Source organism: Aptenodytes patagonicus, chromosome 1 (assembly GCF_965638725.1).
Source record: "Aptenodytes patagonicus chromosome 1, bAptPat1.pri.cur, whole genome shotgun sequence".
In the NCBI taxonomy this organism is placed as follows: Eukaryota; Metazoa; Chordata; class Aves; order Sphenisciformes; family Spheniscidae; genus Aptenodytes; species Aptenodytes patagonicus.
Window position 1 is genome coordinate 83,015,720 of NC_134949.1, and position 18,937 is coordinate 83,034,656.

Sequence of the window (18,937 nt, forward strand, 5' to 3'; positions counted from 1 at the left end):
TAAATTGAAGCCTGAGCTTCCACTCTCCTGTTGAGTGCTCCAATCCATTGAGATAGCATCTACTTATTTGTGAAGGCAGCAGCCTTTCTTACATCTATACAAATGATGAAGACAATGTGCTCTACATCCTACCCCTTTGTGTGGGATGAATTCCCTGAACACCTCTATCTGACCCCACACATACAACCCTACTCCAACTCTGTAGGTGTAGTGTGGAGAGCAGTTGACACAGATCTTGTGTCCTGGGCAATTTGGGCTTCTACGGTCCACATTGGTCTTAGAGCCCCATGCCCATGTGTCACCTTAAGAGTAGTGGGACGTGTACTGTAAGGACAGTAGCCAGAATTGGGTGAAAATATGAAGGCTTTGGAGATTTCACCTAGTCTTAGGCTTTAACTACTAGTGCCCGGGTGTGCAGACAGACATGGGCAGGGAGCTCTCATGTGGAAATGGCAGGCACCTGTAGCCTTTAAGCTTCTCAAGAAAGGAGCTAGAGGCTGGAGTACTGCAACTGTGGGTGTAGTACCTAATCCCTTTGTGTGTGGAGTTCTGCTGACGGCTCTGATACTGATTCAGTCATCAGTGGGCATCTTACCCAACCTCTCTGGGGCTGGCTTTTTTTCAGCATTAATAAATTGAATACAGTAATTAGATAAACACAACCTTGTAAAATTAATTAATGGTTATACATACTGTAAGTGTAATAAGAGGATATAAAAGCACCACATCTTGCTGATTCTCATATTGGGTTGAAAAGATCTTTCTGAGGGTGTATCTTCTATAGCTGAAGTGAGAAAATTAATATTCGTGGCAAAGGTAGGTATTCGTGGCTGAGTAGGTACGCTGCATGTCTGGGTTTGTCCTGGTTTTGGTTGGGATAGAGTCAATTTTCTTCCTAGTGCTTATACAACAAATTGTGTAATTAACTTAATATGCCGATTTTATAACTGTTTCTGTGTACAACCTTCTTCCCGATCATTTTAAACACGAGGTAAATTTTGCTTTAAGCCGAAGAGAGAAGGATGTGTAGTAACCTTGGAGGACACCCGAGGGACCACTTGCCCTGCCCCTTCGTCATGGATTTAGAAAGCTTTCGGTCCCCCCCCTTCGCTGGCCGTCTCCTTTCACCTCCTGGACGCGGGCAGGGGCTGCAGCCCAGCCCTCCTTCCCGCAACCCCGGCTGCCCGCTCACGCCCAGCCCTGCCGCTCTCCGTGGCAGGCGGAGGTGGGAGGAGGACGAGGGCAGGGAAGGGGCTCGGGGAGGCGCTGAGGAGCCGCCGCTCGGCCCCTGCGCTGCGCGCCGCTCCGGCCCCAGCGCCCCGGGGAGCCCGGAGGCGGCCGCGCCGGCAGAGGAGACCCGCCACCCCGGTAAGGAGAGGAGCCCTCCGGGAGGGAGCCTTCTCTCGCCTGCTCTTCTGACTTCCTCCGGGGGCTGCTGCGGCGTGCCCGGGTACCCTGCGGCACGGCTGACGGGGGGAGCGGCGGAGGCAGGTTGCGCAGGGAGGGGGCAGCGAAACGGCTTTGCCTCACTGCCGCTGGGCGATGCCGGCAGCGGCGGGGACCGGGGGAGAAGGAGCGGCCTGAGGCGGGGGGCACGGGGCCGAGTCCTGCCGGGGATGGCCCCTCTCCCCCACCCCCGGTGCGCTTGGCGTGCCTAGCGGCTCCCGCTGCAGAGCCACGCCGCTTGCCGTTTAACCTGAGCTCGGCCGCACGGAAGCAGGGCCGGGCAAGGCGGAGGAGAGGAGCCGAACGCGGGCGGCCTGAGCTGGTCCGCATCCCCGGGCCGGCAGCCTCCTCCCCGGGTACGCGCGGCCGCAGCCGCTCGGTGCGAGAGGCGGCAGAGGGGAAGGCAGAGCAGAGGCGCTGCTCCTCCCTCCCCCGGCCGGATATATAGCATCAGACCCAAAGGGCGAGGAGCGGTTTGTAATTTTCTTCCTTCTTTCTTTTTCTTTTTTCCTCCTCCTTTTCTTTGCCGGGAGTTGCTTGTGTGCTAGGGAAGGTGGGGGCAGCGGTTTGGGGACAGGAATTGGTCGGAAAAGGTTACAACCCGCTGGGGGACATCGGGGGGGAAGCCAAAAAAAAAAAAGGGGGGAAGGGTGGGGGAGAGGAGGAGGAGGCGACGCTGTGGAGGGACGATGCCCAGGAGGCGAGGAAGGCGGCACGGGGAGCCGGCCGGGGGCGGCGGGGCCGGGCTGGCTGCCGCGCCCGCGGCTGCCGCCGTGGCGGGAGGCTCCGCCGGGGCCGGGCCGGGTCGGGTCGGGTCGTGCCGGGCAGGTACCGTGGCCCGGGGACAAGCCCCGACCCAGCGCGGCGGGGCAGCGGGGAGCCGTGGGTGGCCGGCGCGGAGCCGGGCCGGGCCGGGCCGGACCCCCGGCGCTGGGCGGTGTCCCGGGAGGGAGCGGCGGCCCCAGCCCAGCCGGCGCTTCGGCTTCTCCTTGCAAAGTTCAAGCCGGAATGCAACCCCTATGAATGAGGAGAGGAGTGTGGTGAGCGGCTTCTGCTGTTTCACAGCAGGGTTTGCTCCGGGTAGGGGTAATCTTCAGTGCGATGCTATAAAAAAAATAGGAAGATCCAATATAATTTTAGGGGAGGCTTGCCTTTTTGTTTTCCCTGCTATTAGGCCCATACTTTTTTTTTTTTTTTTTTTGAGTGTAGTATTAGACAGCAATAGAGTTTTAGTCGTATGAGGAGGGCTTCTTATTCTGAGTCTTGGTGCTGTTTTCTGTCTCTTGATTGGGAAATTACTGGATACCCCTGCTGCCCACCCACCCACATGGCACCACAAAGATTTAACCCAAATTTTGTTACAGGATCCTGTGAGGATATCCTCGGTTTTCTAGAAACTAGAGACATGTGACCTTGTCTTGTCTGATACAGTCCTTTACAGTAATGTTGTTACTCAGAACAATTTGCTTTTACGCGTTTGCCTCGGAGCCTTTTAAGGGCATAACTAGAGAGACAAATAACTAATGACAGACCATTAGCTTGCGTTGGGAAGCAGTAAAACTAAATGGGAGTTGCTTCACCCAGAAATATTGCACTATACATTCAATCAAAAGACCAGTTTTGCGTCTTCGTTTAGACTGAGATTTTGCTCTCTGTGAAGGTCATTATTAGGCTAGAAAAATGTACACGAAAATCCATATCTGCTCTAATCCTGGTTCACTTGAATTTGTATTAAGTGTAAAATTGAACTATTAGCTGATCCCAAAGGTGTAAAAAAATGCATGGCCTTTCAGAAGCTTTTAATACCAAAGCTCACATTGCTTTGGCACGTTACTTTAGAGTGTAACTTTCTGCATGTGCTGGTGTTCTGGGAACCTTCAACTCCACTTGATAAGAAGCTGATGGCAGTTCAGAGATCTGCTACTGGAGTTTGTTTTCATTTTCATCTACTGTATCAAAAGCATCATCATTTCCTGCTTACCTGTAATGTTCTTGAATAGGAAGGTGCAAGTTCTGTTCATTACTGTATAATGTACTTATCTTCTCTTTAAAGTAACTACATAGTTTAAAAATTACACTGATAGTTGTTTTAGAGAAGTTGTAAAATCCTTGTTATAGTGCTTTAATCTCCAGATCTATTGTGTTCTCTCCCTCTGATAAACTATAGTTTTGTAGAAACAAGTTTTTAAAACATTTCCTCTGTGTTCTGGGGTGTTTGTCTAAGTTAAAGTCACCATAAACTTCAATACATAGGTGATGAGAATAGAAGACTGGGGGGGAGATGCACTCACTCAAAGGTATCTGAATTAAATATGAAGCAATAGCAGATTTAGGCCAGCCTTTTACTATATTTAGAGGATGTTCGAGGATGCATCTGATACTATAACAAAGCTGCAAATTCCTCAGTTCTGCCAATTTGGGTTTCAGTTCTAATCCCTATTAAGACTTAGATCTTTAGATCTGTTTAGATTAGTGGTGGGGAAATGTAGTTTTAAAACATCTTGAAGACCATGTAAGAAAAGCCTGAGTCAATAAAAGCTGTAGCATGACAGCTGGGCAAAAAAAGAAGAATCTAGAGAGAGTCTGCCAGGGAATGGCCTGTTAACAGAAGCACAAAATTTGCAGCTCTGTTATGGAGGCAGCTTTCACTGATAAACTTCCTGTGCTTTCCCCAAAATCAGTTCAGATCTGACAGACCTGGATCTCGGGGGAGGGGGGGAGATTGGGGAGGTGTGGGGGTGCTGGCATGGAGAACATGGGTAATGACAGGGCAGAAGGATTGTGGCAGGGAATACGGGTAATATGACCAAAGGCACAGAGACTGCCATTTGGTCTGCATGGCATGGTAGAGGAACACGCATGAGTGGCTGGTGTCTTCATAAATCTCTCGTATACCGCTGATTTCAAGTCCTGTGGCAGAGTGTAGACCCTTGCTCAAAAGGGGCAGTCTGGAGCATTAGACTATCACTGTAACAAAAACTTTTCTTTTTTTTTTTTTCCTTACATTCCATGTAGGAAGCTCCTAATTCTGATCAATTTGCCAGGGTTTTTTTCCCAATGACAAGTAATTTTGATCTATACAAGGGACAGATCATGTAAATGAGGGCATAGGGAAGGAGATATTACAGATCCGAGTAGTTCATAGAAGCTGAAGGGCAGTGGAGAGTAACTCAGTGGGGTGGGGGAAACTCTACTGATGAGTGCTCAACTCATCTGGGGACTATTGCTTATCTTATTATATTGTTTGGTTTTGCTGTGTTTGTAGGAAAATGTTGAGGATAATTGCTGCAGGGGATAATGTTAGCATTGCTCTGTAGCTGCATTATTATCCCATTATTACTATTAAAAAATATAGCATTCTTGTTCCCTAAGGGTCCTGGGTCCACAGAGGAGGCTTAAGAAATGAAAGTTTGAATATTGCAGTGCTGTCCAGTGAGATTAACATTATCTAAGTTATTAGCGGTAGGTCATGGAAAGAGTTAGACATCTCCAGACATACCTAGAAATATGTATCATCTGAGGCACGTTCACTTCACTGGCACAACAAGCTATTGCACAAAGGCAGTGCTTGTCTGGGAGGTGTTCACCTGTATTAAGGTGAAGCTGTGCTGGAGCTAACCAAAACTTGCCTCTCTGCAAGGCAGAGGCAGTGGTTCAGTGGTCATTTTAGTTTGCCATAAATGTGGGCTCCTGCCAAAGGGTCAGCCTTCCTACCTCACCTCTGGCTACACATTCCTGATCTCTCGCTTGTGCTGGTACTACCACTTGTGGCCAAATGCAAATCCGCTCTTGTTCTTGCTGTTGGCCTGGTTTTCAGTTGGATGAGTTCCAGGCTCTGGCTCAATGCATGACTAAAATGCACTGAGGAGTCAGCAGAGACGTGCAGTTGGGGGAAGAGCAGGCTGGTCCTCATCGCGCTTGGTAGGAGTCCCATTTGAACCAGATTAAAAAGATGATGGACCTGCAGCCTAACGAGCTTGCTCAGTGCTGTGTTAGCACTTCTGCATGGCTTCCAGACTGGGTTTGGCTTATATCTGACCAATTTGGAGAATGAGGAGAGGTACCTGTCTGTCCAGTCACCTGTGTAGACATACTCTGCAAGGGCCTGATGAACCGAGTGAAAGAGGAAACTTGAAGGACAAAAAGTTGTTTTAAATACCTGTATTCTTGAAGGAGGTGGGGCCTTACTCTGGCATGCTAAAAACTTAGCTCCCTCTCCTCAGGATGTAGAGCTCTGAATTCAGGTTTTGGGATCAATTCTGCCACTGACCTGATTTATACCCTTGCCACCACTCCTGTTGCTTCTAAGTCTGCCTGTCCTGTATTTAAATTGCAGACTACTTCAGCTACAGTCTCTCTTTTCTTGCTCTGTGTTTGCACATGGCCCGTGCTGATAAAGCCCAGGTTTGTGGTGTGAGTTCTTTGTTGCTATGATGATATCGACAACAGTAATTTCTCAGCACGGGATGGTCAGAGCCATAGGGAGCAGTCATGGGGCATTTCCCTAGTTTGCTCTCTCTTGTGAGGTCTCCTGGACTTCTGTGAATCAGTCCCCGTGGACTGCTGTGTAGTGCCACCATGGCACTTGTAGCACCTCAGCCCTCTTTATACGCAGCCAGGTCTGGCAAAAGTTCATTTTCATTTGTTATCACAGCAAAGAGTATACTACAGTGGATGCTTTGTCTTTTATTATATTTTTTCCATTCAATTTTTGAATGGTAAGCCTATAACTCACGGTTTTTTAACACCGTCTGAGGTAGATGTTTTGTCTGGTGTGGTGTGTAGTGTTTTTTTGGGTTTTTTTTAAGTTCTCATCTAAATAGTGCTTTCCGGCTTCCTTTAGAAAATGTAGTTGTCTGGGTGATATACAGTGTTAAAATTACAGCTAATTAGGTCTTTACATAGTGAAATAGTCAATAGTAGGATCTTGTGTGTAGGCATATAATTAATGTTCTATTGGTAATTATTGGAAACTGGAAATCCCCTATCACTCAAATCTCTGGCTCCATTCGTTTTTGTTAAAGCATGAGGCATATTGAAGTTTTGGCAAAAATACCTGTAATTTGACTATAACTGTGTCCAGTCCTAAGCTTGTATTAGCTGTCTTTTGCAAGAGTTGCTTGTACATGTGTTTCTCTGTGTGTGTACCTACGCTTAGGCAGTTTCAAGTGACTGGAAATTGCATGGGGCTCTGTTCTTCCACCCATGCTCACAGAAAAAGATACCTTGTGCCAAAAAAATACACTACTGTGTTTAACTCCAGTGTTTTCTCTTTGCTGAAAGTAATTGTGGAGCAGCTGTGCCCCTAAGAGATGCATATTACAGGTTTTCCTCATACTTCATTTCATTTTTAACCCGTTATGCCAGTATCCATCACTTATATCTGCTTTGAGAAGCAGTAAGTTGTCCTGTGGGGTTAACAGAACAAATACAAAACTTAATGACCAGTTAATACATGCAGGAATGGCAGGACTAGTCACAAACCTGGATGCTTTCAATTTAATTTCTAAAGCTGTCTTTCAGCCTTGCGTTATCCAAGCCCAGATCCACGTTTTATTCTGCCCAAAGGTGAGAGCCAATTTTACCATGGGGTGTTCTCTGGAAACAAAAGTAAGTTTTTGATTCCAGGTTTGAATGGCTTGTGTCCACCTTTATAGCAAACTGAGTTTTCACAGTTGTTTCTGCAATGCTTTATAAAATTGGGGCCAGCTGGATTGACAACTCCCTTTTTTGTTTTATCTTCCTGAAAGCAACCATAAACCCCGTTGATTGAAGGAAAGAAAGGTTCCCTAATTTCCTGTAAAGAATGTGGATTTATTTTGCCGTAGATGGTTCAGGAGGGCCTTTTCTTATTCAGGGGATACTGAATATAAATACATTGTAGTGTCACAACCGTCTCTAGAATATTCCTTCAGAAACTACCTTGATACTGTGAGTGAAATTATGAAAATGTAAATTGATTGCAATTTTGTAAACAATGCTATAGATGAACAATAAGGGAAAGATTCTTACAAAGCTATACGCTTACACTGTTTAAAGAAATGAAAAACAAGAATTAAGTGTTATGTTGGCATTGAGTCAATCAGACCTGGTTCTGAGGAAAATCTGAAAAGCAGAGATGCTATGTAGAAAAGGTACCGTCCCTTTTCAGGACCGTAATTCCTACAATACACCTTAGTAAATCCTAAAAGAGAGATTCTTAATTTATTCACAAAATGTGTAGGTATTAACAGAGCACAGCAGACTTCTAAAAGGTTCTTTGAAACGGATGTACCATGGAGTTAACAATGGGCTATACAGATGGGTTTGATAGTAGCCAGAGGTGGTACCATTTAATGATTCATTGGTGGTATATGAAATTGCCTGAGTCATCTTTATAGGTGTACTATGATATCTCGAAAGAGAGTTACAGCGGACTTTAACTAGTGGTGTGCTACAGCTGATGCAGCGTGCGGAAAATGACGGCCTGAAGCTAGCACTGTTTTCTCATCAGTCTTTGCTCCCTAAGCACAAGTAACAGTAACTTGGAGAATGTTGTAGCTGCAGCAGTCAGCACTACTTTGGCCAAACGCACAACACTCATTTGGAAATATACTTTCCTGTTACTGCTCTCATTGACATTATGAAATAATTTTTTTGCCCGCTGTCTCTGTTTTGAGTTTTTATATGAATAATTGTGCTTCTCTGAGCTTTGCTCCCCATTGCAGTTATCACTCTATGACTAATGGCACAAGGTTATTCACCACTAGTGAAAGTTTGTTTGGTTGTGCAGGGTTGAAACACCTGAGATGCCTCCTTCATCACCAAGGCCTTCAGAAACAAGAGCTTAGTGCTTTCAGCAGAGGTCTGTACTGGAAGGCAGGTATTTGTGCCTGGCTTCAGCACTGGAGTGTTCAGTGGTGCCCCCTCTTAGATATCCTCCTCTGGTGTGGTCAGAAGTAACACATTCAGAAGCAGCTCCCAGAAACAAAGTGGTCATGATCTGTGGTGAATAACCGCAGTGCTAGACTGCCAAAACCAGGAGCTCTGCCTGCTCTGTTCCTGGTTGGGACCAGCAAACACAGAGGTCGTTTTGTGGCTCCTGTCAGATGATCACCCGGCTGGTTAGCCTGTATCAGTGACTTGTGATGGACTGGGCTTTTGCCACGAGGCAGGAGGAGTTTGGAAGTGGGATGAAGAATGTGAGTAAGTGAGCTTTCTCGGTCCTATCCTGGTTTTGTGGCAGCCAGTGAGGTCGGCTGCTGCTGGCTTTCTCGAGTGAGGCAAGGGAAGAAGAGGGGCACCGCTTTTTCTGCCAGTATCCTGCAGAGCCGCTAGGACGGCGGAGCCAGGGACTGCCGCAAATCTTTTCAAAACCATCTGCTTTTACCACCTGTCATTGCTTATTCACAAACATGCAGTCTGTTGGGCATTAGTATTAAAAATCTTCCTCTTTAAGTATAAAAATAAATAAGTTTCTTCTGAAATTCCCCCATTGTATGCCCATAGGTCAAGTAGGGGACTACAGAAGTGCTCTGTCATAGGCGGGGGGGGGGGAGAAAGAGAGAGAGAGAGAAAAGGACTTGCCTGCCCAACATAAAACACTTTCTGATAATGTACATGCTCACAGTACTGTCAATGGGACTTATTTTTGTTATCAGCTGCTCTGAAATGGATGGCATGATTCTGTTTAAACCTAATTTTAAGGACAATTTTGAGGGTGAAATTTTGTTACAGAAGGAGCCCTTAGCAAAACTTCTATTGCATGCACTGATATCAGCTTATTCATTGCTTCTGGCTTTAAGTCAAGGGAAACGTCACAGTCCAGGACTGCTTCTAGATTTCCTTTGGCTATTGAATTGAATGTCATTGCTGTAAAGCACCCAACTCCTTTGTTGGATGAAAAATTTATGAAGAGACTGAGACTGTTGGTCCCCAGGCCATTAATAAGACACCCAAACTCTCATGTATTCACATTTCTAAATTGAATGTGACAGACAGAATTATATCCTTAGTTAACCCTCGCTTCATATAGCTGCAACCTCTCTGCTTTACTTCTCTCTGATCCTGCAGACTGCAAAGAAACAATTTGCTTGCTTTTCTGACAAAAGATCTATTTATGCAAACCTGGAGCTCTGATAGCCATGTAGTCTAACGTTGCATGCAGTAAATTCCACTTTATTCCTGTGACTGCAGCTGGAACTTCTCAGCCTAGCTCTTTATGTGCCCTATGATCCTTTCTCCAGTAACATACATTATTGCTTTGATGTGATTCTGCTTGTACTTCCCTATGAAGGCCTTCAGTTTGCCATCTGCAGGAAGAAATGAAATCCCAGATCAAGACATTACAGACATTGAATAACACTGTCTTCTACCAGTGACCTCCTTCAAGTCCCCATTGCTGCTATCTTTATTAGATACTCCAGAGCAAAGTGACTAAGCTAATACACTCCTAGTAGGGAACAAAATGTCAGTGATCCCCTGTGCGCTTTTTTTTGTGTGTGCCTTTGTTTGTATTTGAAATAAACTTGACGACACTGTTGCAGACAGGAGAGGGCAAGGAGCCCGGAGGTACCAGGGTGTTTATGCCATGCTTTGTTGTATGTATCAAAACAACCATCAAATCTTGCACCTAGATGCAGTAGTCAAACCTGTCAACTCAGTGGAAAACCTTCAGGGTTCTAGAGGTAACCAGTAACTTTTGCCGTAACACTGTCTAGCTGTAGTTTTAATTTTTCTTCATTCTTATGTTTATGTTCAGTGACTGCTGCCTTGTCCCGTGTATCCTCAAAGCAGCCTGTGGGTTTCTACTATACTTGAATTCAAGGTTTCAGGGCATCCTAAACAATGTATTGATTTGAAGGGAAGTGTTGGATCTTGATGCATTTCTCAGTTAATTTTTTTTTTCATCTCTCCTATTTCCTAATCACTGTGTTCTCTCCCAGGCATTTTGTTTTGTTCCTTTGCCTAGGTCTGCCATCACTAAGCTGACAGAGGAGATAAGGAGTCTGTGTCCTTAAAGACTGATTTCATGCCTGAGATGTATCACTTCACCTTCATTTTGGCCTACCACTGACCCTTCATTGCTATGTAGTGTCAGGCAAACTGCTAGCTATGTATTAATACCTGTGGTTCAGAAAAGAATTTAACCCATCTCCACCATGTTCTAAAGCTGTCTTGTATTTATGCTAAAATGAGTGCTTTACAGGCTCCTAGCTCAAATCCTGCTCACTGCTGTTTGCTACAGGGTCCAAGTCAGTTGATATGCGGAGAAGAGATATTATGTTCCTGGTACTGGAATGCTCCATGCATGGGGCATCAAGTGTTTTGGTCCAGCATTTTTTCTGCTGAATATTTATTTTGGACCATATACAACTGCGATGGAAGCAGTTGTTTATCTGCAGAGGGTAACACTGAATTCTCTACCAATGGAAAGCCTATTGCTTTGGCTAGCTCAAGGTTTTTCAAGACCTGATTAGGCATTGCTTACTGCTGATGAACTCGCCCACAATTTCCAGCAAGCAAGTCAGGGATCAGATGAAACTATATGCTTCCAAGATGATGTGATAACATCCCATATTTAAAGATGAGGTCTCTGGACTCTACCAACAGAGTGATACTGTTGAACCAACGACATACGCAAAACTAAACTCTGATCTGACTGCAAGTCAATCACAGCATGCAGATGCATTAGCTGCTCATACTATACCACTTGGAGGGGGTCTTACTTCTCAGGTTCCTCTTGGAAAACCTTTGCCTGTTAATGTTGCATTTACTGCAGCTTTGGTTTTCAAGTAATAAATGGTGTATTTCAATAGCCACCTTTCTGCTGGTGAATCATAAACAGGCTGAAGTTGCATTAATGCTGAACGCTTTTCTGAAAGGCTAGATTTCCCCCAGACAGGATGGTGACATATGTAGGAGGACAGGTTGATTTGTGACTGTCTCTGCTTTGCTCTTGGAGTTAAATATGATTTTAAACTTCCAGTCCTACAGGTTATAGACTGGCACATCTAACTATCAGTAGTTCACCTTAAAAATTGGGTAGTCATGTTGAAAAATGAAAAAATAATATGCAATGCCAGAGTTTCCATTGCTGGCCATAGATTGCATCCTTGAAGCTGGGGAAGTTCTTGCCTTCTGAAGCAACATAATTTGCATTTATCAAAAAACAAGTACTCTACTTGTCACTAACATTTAATTTCCATGGCAACCTACGTAACTCTTGTTCTGGGAGAATGAAGTAAGGTGATCCAGAGCCCTTTGTAGGAACTCGTCTCTGATCTAAGGTTCACGTGTTCAAAATGTTAAAACAGTCACCATACTGTAAAAGTAAAGCTATCTTTCATTAAATGACAGGGTGCCTTCAAAGAGAGTAGTTCTCTTATTTTCCACATATGCCTATACCTAATGTGACTAATGTGATTGTGACAGTGAGCCCTTAAAGTGCTATACAAATAAAAAGTGGAATTATAGAAGTAGGTCTCATAGTGTTCCTAAATATATAGCAGGAAACTTGTATCTTGTCTCGTGGGTAACAAGAGTAAGCTAAATTTATTATGTCTGATAGTTGGAAGTAATCAAGACAATAGGATTCTTTTTCATGTGATGCATGCAAGTCCTTATAGGTATTTTTTTCAGAGCTTTGTATAAATATCATCCTGTACTGCTGACTCATTTATAAACTAAAATGGGCACCTCCTTGCACTTCTTCTTTCTCTTTTTGTTTGTCTTTCTGTCTTTGAAATTCTTATCTGCTATGTGCAACCTTGTGTCCTCTCCATGCAAAATATAGTGCTCAAAATATTCTGTCTGGTATACTTTTAATCTAAAGTGCTCATAATTGCCAGCAGCAGCTTCCTTTAAATTAATTATAGAATTTTCACTAGGGTGTCCTATAGGTAGTTGTTTTTCATTCTGTACGGTGTTATGCAAAAATCTTACCAAACCAGATCTTTCCACTTGCACCAATCGAGGTATTAGCTCTATATGACACTTGTTTTGAAGGTTCAGGAAGATTAAGGCCAGGAAAATACATTAAGGATAACCATAATTCTGTGATGAAAAGGTCATACTTCATTGCCTTATCTTTTTAAAATGCTGTGTTTTCCACGCTTTCTCCTTCTGCCCTTTCATTAGGAGAGCTAGCTCTCCAATCAAGCTCATTACTCTGCCCAGTTTGAAAATTTACCTTCTCTTCTTTAAAAAGCAAATTCTGAAAGAATCTGACAGAAAAATTAAGATAAAATATATCAGCTTTCTGTTTTCTTTGCCCTCCTTTTCGTAAGTTGTAAACCTACAACTGTAGAAGCCACTTTTTTGTGTTGAGTGTTTCTTCATTGTTCAAATCAGCCTTTTAATATATTGCAAATAAATATCTGGTGTAGTGTTCTGATGTCTTAGGGTAAACATAACAATTATGTTAATATATCTCCACCAGAACTGCATGGTAAGAGAACAAAATATTCTGGGCCACAGGTGAAGTGGTCTCTATCATCTTGAGAATGTTTTCTGCCAGGACGTGTTGATTTTATTGGTATAGTAGGCCTCTTCCATCTGTACTTTGTGTTTACTCATATGCTCATTGGAGATGTGCATTTTCCTCGTAATACTGTGGTATTAGTACTTGAAAGCAAAGGGGGCATATCAAAGGACATGAGTGATAATCCGTGGTGCAAGGGTATGTGGAAATTAGGTAAATGCGGTGGATTTCAAGTCACAGATAAAGAGAGGTCTGCTGGTGTGCCATATGCTGAATGAAGAGGATCAAGTTAGTGCTTTGCACTTGTGTTTCCCACTTCGCTGTGAACAGTGAATATGAGTTTAACACAGTACCAATGCATTGTATTAACACATAGTGTAGGGCATAGTGTTTAAAAACTGTGTATGGTGGAAATGGCTTGCCTTCTTTTGTTCTAACTTAGCACTGAGAGTTGGCAACAGCACAGTGGGATTTTTCTGAAGACCTCTGGAAGCAGTGACCTAGAGAACATTTGGGTCCTCTTGCTTCTCAACTCAGAAGCAAGTAGTGACAAGTCTGCAGCAGATCGTAGGTCCCTGGTAAATTTAGAGGAAAGGGTATGTAGCAGACTTGCGCTGAGCATTCAGGAGGGTTACCTTGCAGGTTTGTCAAGACAGCAGTGAGATCTCCAGTGTCAGTGAAGAGGACTCTTTCTGGGTCTTACTGGGTCTCCTTCCTTCCCCTGAAGGAACCACATCCTAGCAGAATCTGAATGAAACCTAGTAATTTTAGACCTGTTAAGCAAGTGTAAGGCCATGTGTCAGAATGGTGAGTTATTCTTTTTCTTCATTCCTTCAGTTATTTTGGAGATACTGTTAAGGGTATGGTCAAAAGTCTTCTCTTTGTGCTGTGGGTATTTCTCAGCTTTCTCTTCTTCTCCCTTAATCAGTATTTAGAGCCCTAGTGCTCTGAAGAGTTTCTCATCTTTCCAATATCACTGGCTACTTGTAAGAAGTACTTTTTTGCTAGATAGGCTGCTCATTAAGATTAGAGGGTAGAACACTTTCCTATTTTATACAGGTGAGGTGAGGATAAATACTGTGTTCTCAGAGCCCAAGCAGTGTGGAATTGAGTGTGTGGGCAAGAGATGACCTGTCTTGCAATGTGACCCACCGAGCAAGAGGCATGATAAATTCCTATTCCAAATATGATTTTGTACAAAAGCAAAGAGTGTCTAGGAGTACATAATTAAGCAGTGCTGCACAGGAGACAAAGAATATTTTACTCTTCAGAACTACTTAGGAAAGCTGGTTATATTCAAATCCATCAGGTTGGATGGGATTTATGCTAGGATACTGAAGGACATGGGCGATGCAGTTACAATTCTGTTATCTATGAAAAAAGATGGCAGAGACATCCCTGAAGACTAGGAAAAGGCTATCATTACACTCATCTTTAAGAAGAATAAGAAGGACAATCCAGGGAACTATAGGCCAGACAGCCTTACCACAACCCCTGGAAATATTATGAATTATGTCCTCAGAATTATGACCCAGATGTACCAAGGGCATGTTGTACTTGACTAACCTGAGTGCCTTTTGCAATTAAATGACTAACTATGTAGGTGAGGGGACATCAGTGGATAAAGCACTTCCTGACTTTGACTTCAGTGAGGTTTTTGTTATCATCTCTCACTGAAGAAGCTGTGGAAGTATGGGCTGGAGATACAGATTGTTAGATTGATTGAAAATTGCCTGGATATTTGGGTTCAAAGGGTAGTCTTCAATAGCTCAGTGTCTCATTAGAGACAAATAACAAGTGGTCCGTGAGGGATTGGACCAGTAGTATTACATCTCTGTTAATTACCTAGATGGTGAGACAGAATGCACCCTGAGAAGACTTGTAGATCACATTAAATTGGCAGGAGAGAGAGTTTAATACACCAAATGGTAGAAATTAAATTCAGCTGGACCTTGAGAAACCTGACCTTTGGGTTGACAGAAATCTCATGAAGTTCAGTGAGAATAATTGTGAAGTTCTGTGCAGATTAACTCTGAGCAACAGTACAGGCTGGGAAACAACTGGCTGAACAGAACATCTGTGGGAAAGCAATGGGATGTTATGGTGGCTGCCAAATTGAAAACGAGCCAGTGATGCATCTTCATTGCAAATAACGCAAACGGCATAGTGGTCTACATTAAAAGTATGGCCAGCAGATCAGGGGAAGTTGTTATCCTCCTCAGCACTGTTGAGTACTGCGGTTCTCCAGTCAGTTTCGAGGTTCCTCAAATGGAAAGGAAGATGTTTAAAAAAATGGAGAGAGGATGCAACAGAGGACTGCTAAGGTGATTGGAGCCATGGGACCCATAAGCTATGAGGAGAGGTTGAGGGATTTGGGGTGGTTTAGTCTAGCTGAAAAAAGAGGCTAAGTGGCAATCTCATAGAAGCCTGTAACGGCTTGAAGAGGAGTTACAAAGACTATGGAGCTGAACTCTTATTAGTGGCAGATCATAAAAACAAGGGGCAACTGTCACAAGTTGCAGCTCGAGAAGTTCAGACTGGCCATTAGGAAAAAGGTTTTTCACCAGGGAGTAGTGCAGGACTTTTATCATGTCACCCAGAGAGGTGGTGGAATCTTTCCTTGGAGGTTTTCAAGACTCAGCTGGACCAAGCTGTGGGTGACCTGATCTAGCATTGGTGACAGTCCCTCTTCAAGCAGAGAGTTGAACTGGTGATCTTCAGAGGTCCCTTCCAACCAGCTTTTCTGTGATGCTATCTTTAAAGAAGTTAGAGTCTGCCCAGGACAGCAGGGCTGTGCAATGCAGAGGAAGAATTTTGTAAGGTTGTGACATTTGTATGTCCACAGTGGTGGATGTGGAATCGTGGACAATGGAAACCCCTCTTCTACAAAGATTTCCTCCCTACCGTCAGCTTGAATTGTATCCACATACAAGGCGTCCTTAACTCTGTATGGTATTATGTGGTTTTATATTGGTTAGCCATTTTCAAATTTTCTGCATTTTGACATGCCTTTGGGAAAACCACAGTGTTTACATGACCATAGGAATCCGAGTAATTTTTATTTCGGTTGAATTAAGATTATTTATTAAGAATTACATCTATTTTAGCCATTCCTTCTCTCCTCCTAGGTGTGCTAGGAGCTGTAGAAATGTATAGAAAGCTGTTGTTCAAACTAATTTGTCAAAAATAAGAAAGAAAGAAAGAGACATGAGAAAATCAACTCTCAGAATCATAATAGATCTGTTTTCACAGATCAGTGTTGATGATTGTTTGTTTTCAATTGAGTTGATTCCTTCTTTTAATCTGACTGCAATTGAGAGTGCTGCAAGATTTAATTAAAGGAGCCAACTCATGGAAAGGGGAAAAAATAGTCAACTAAAAGCCAGGATAATTGGGAGCATGATTTTATCAATAATCCAAGGTAGGGGTGGAGACAGACAGAATGGGGTCAACCTTTGCACAAGAAAGAAACAAACATCCAAAGTCCGGTTCCCCAAACCTACCGCCAAAGTCCCATTGCTGGAAGCCTGTGGGTGGGAATGTCACAGTGTGCCCTGGGCAGCAGCCCTCCCTTGGGGCTGGCCAGGAGACCTGGGCAGCAGCCCTCCCTTGGGGCTGGCCAGGAGAAAGTATTGCAGTCATATGTTGGTCATCCTTTGTGGTTTATCTGACTCCCAGATTATCACCAGTGCCAGCTGCATCAGGGGTAGGTAGGGCCATGCAAATGTAGCTATACCACTTCAGGGCTGATTCCAGTCCCAAACCAGTTTTACTTCTTTCACTTAAGGCCTGAGCCAAGAAATCCTGCAGACCTGAGATTGCTGGGGGTCAAACCAGTTTAGGGGTATCAGATCTCATTTAGGCTGCTCGTGATTACGTAGAGAACAGGAGAAAAAAACAAACAAACAAAACATTTTATGTTCTGAATCCACAAGGAGTCAGTTTGGGGAGGCCTGGATTTAAACTCTTGGCTTTAGCTGATGTAAACTGATTCAAGGGACAACACTCAAGTAACTAAAACAAAACCTTACTTAACGTGCAGTCATGGTCTTTCATTTCCTTGTTCAGTGTGTTTCTATGAAATACTTTTCCAAACTATGTCTATGTGATTAAAATAGGCATTGCTACTGATTTACTGCACCCTTTTCTGCTAGAGTGCTGTGCTATAAAAAATAACGGTATGTAGAAATAATGCTCTGAGTAGATGTGGATTTCCTTCCTATGGTTGGTATTGCTATAGCAACACGTTCCTCCAAACCATGACTGTAATTACAAAAGTTGCCATTGATCTTATATGTGGTAAATTATATCTGTATTTAGCAGTGAACACCCTAATGTCAAATGAAATAAATACTTGCTTTTCCTATTCATCCCCCACCAAACCTTGATTTTCATTTCAACAAAATGATTTTAGTTTTAGGAAATTTCCTTTATCAGGTTTTCACGAAGTTGTTGCTAGATGTGAACATAGTTTTTTCTCTCTCAGGATTTAATACGTTTGTTACAGCTTAGTTTAAGCATTTACATTCACTGCAGCAGTTTTACTGGAAAGATTTTTGGTAGGAATGTCTCTGCCTCTGCTGGATAAATTTTCACAAGAGGATAATTAGGACCTAGTCTAGATCTCTGAGGAGACAAATCTGAAAAAAGGAAATAATTTACATGTGGAATACTTTGAAAATATATTTCAAAGAGAATACATTCCTGACAAATATTTCTTGTGTAAACTTAAATCTCATTATTCATGTAATAGGAGGATGTGTATGTTCATATTTGTTTTCAATCCAGGAGTAGAAGCAGCAACCAAGGAGTAAGTGTATGCACAAGAGATGTCTAAATAGAGAGTGTGGGAAGCAAATCGGCACCAAGAGGTTAGATTTGTTCTGGCAGTCTTCACTGGGGCTTCCAGATGTATGATTTAGACCTAGGCAGTGAGAACTTTGCTGAGAAATGTCTGTTTTCTTGTGAGCTTCAGTATTGCAGAGGCAATACAAATAGTGCAACGAAACAACCCTCACAGAAGAACTGCTGAGCATTACTCAGCTCTCAGTTTCAGATAAACCGTGCTAACACATTGCAGTGCCATGCTGATGCATCTCTTCAACCCCCGGGGCCAGTGCTAGCCCAAAAGCAGCTTTGCAGATTTCCCCTGCAGTCTGAGCCAAGAGCTTTCTGCCAGCAGTGGAGTTTCCATACTATGAGGCATGAGAACAGAGGGGATGGGGGGCAAAATGCAGAAGATCTCCAGTTGTTTTGTATTGATCCACATGTCATCAGCCTTTACTGGGGACTAGTAAGTTCAACCAGCAAAATTCAGGCTCTTCTGCAGTTTTGTCTGGGTCCTGGGGGCTGTAATAGCTTGGGGCTATACCTGGTCTGGCACTACATCCAGGCAAGCGTCTTTCAGTAAGTCAGAGCTGGGAGCAGCTCAGTCACTTCAGCAGGCGTCAGCCTGCATTTCGCTGGGTTTGCTAGTTCATCTGTGCCGCCTCTCCTGCTGTTTGGGTGACTCTGCACTGTTGTCCCTAATATGCCTTTTACCTGTCATCTTGGATATGCTGCCTGAATGTGAACTGTATTTGACTAGAGCCAGCGAATCTGAATCTGGTTGTTAGACTATGTGTGTAAACTCCCAAGCCCCTAGAAATTAGAATATGTAAACCTAATTCTGATTAAACCCCATACATTATGCAAGAGCATTTATGAAATGAACTTAAAAAATACAGAGTGACAGCAGCTAAGGTAGGAATGCAATAGCATGTAATCGCAATTTGACCTAGAAGCTGAGGGGTCATTGTTATGGAAACAAATGCATAAACCTGTTTGGGGCTTTGTAGTTCTCTTTTGAATTCCTTGGATATGATCTTCTATTTCTTCAAACCTCTGAGCGGCCCAGCTGGTAAATCCCAGCAGGGTTTACAGTAATGAATGATAGGCACGTAGTTTCAAAATAAATTGTAACATTACCTGGATTTCTTGCTCCTGTTTGTCTCATAATATGTGGCTTGTTGGTTTGGGCTGTTTTAAATT

General features: G+C 43.6%; 1 protein-coding gene across 2 annotated transcripts in view; it reads left to right on the forward strand.

The window, feature by feature from the left end:
* Positions 1–785: 785 nt before the first annotated feature.
* The window catches only part of FAR2 (fatty acyl-CoA reductase 2), a 153,537-nt gene continuing 135,385 nt past the window's right edge, over positions 786–18,937 (forward strand). Inside the window, exon 1 of one of the 2 annotated variants that reach the window (XM_076345051.1) lies at positions 786–816. The gene's annotated coding sequence lies outside the window, so the exon portion shown is untranslated. Of the gene's footprint in view, positions 817–1,321; positions 1,369–18,937 lie in introns of those variants that run through there. The other variant, XM_076345041.1, reaches the window with a different exon arrangement.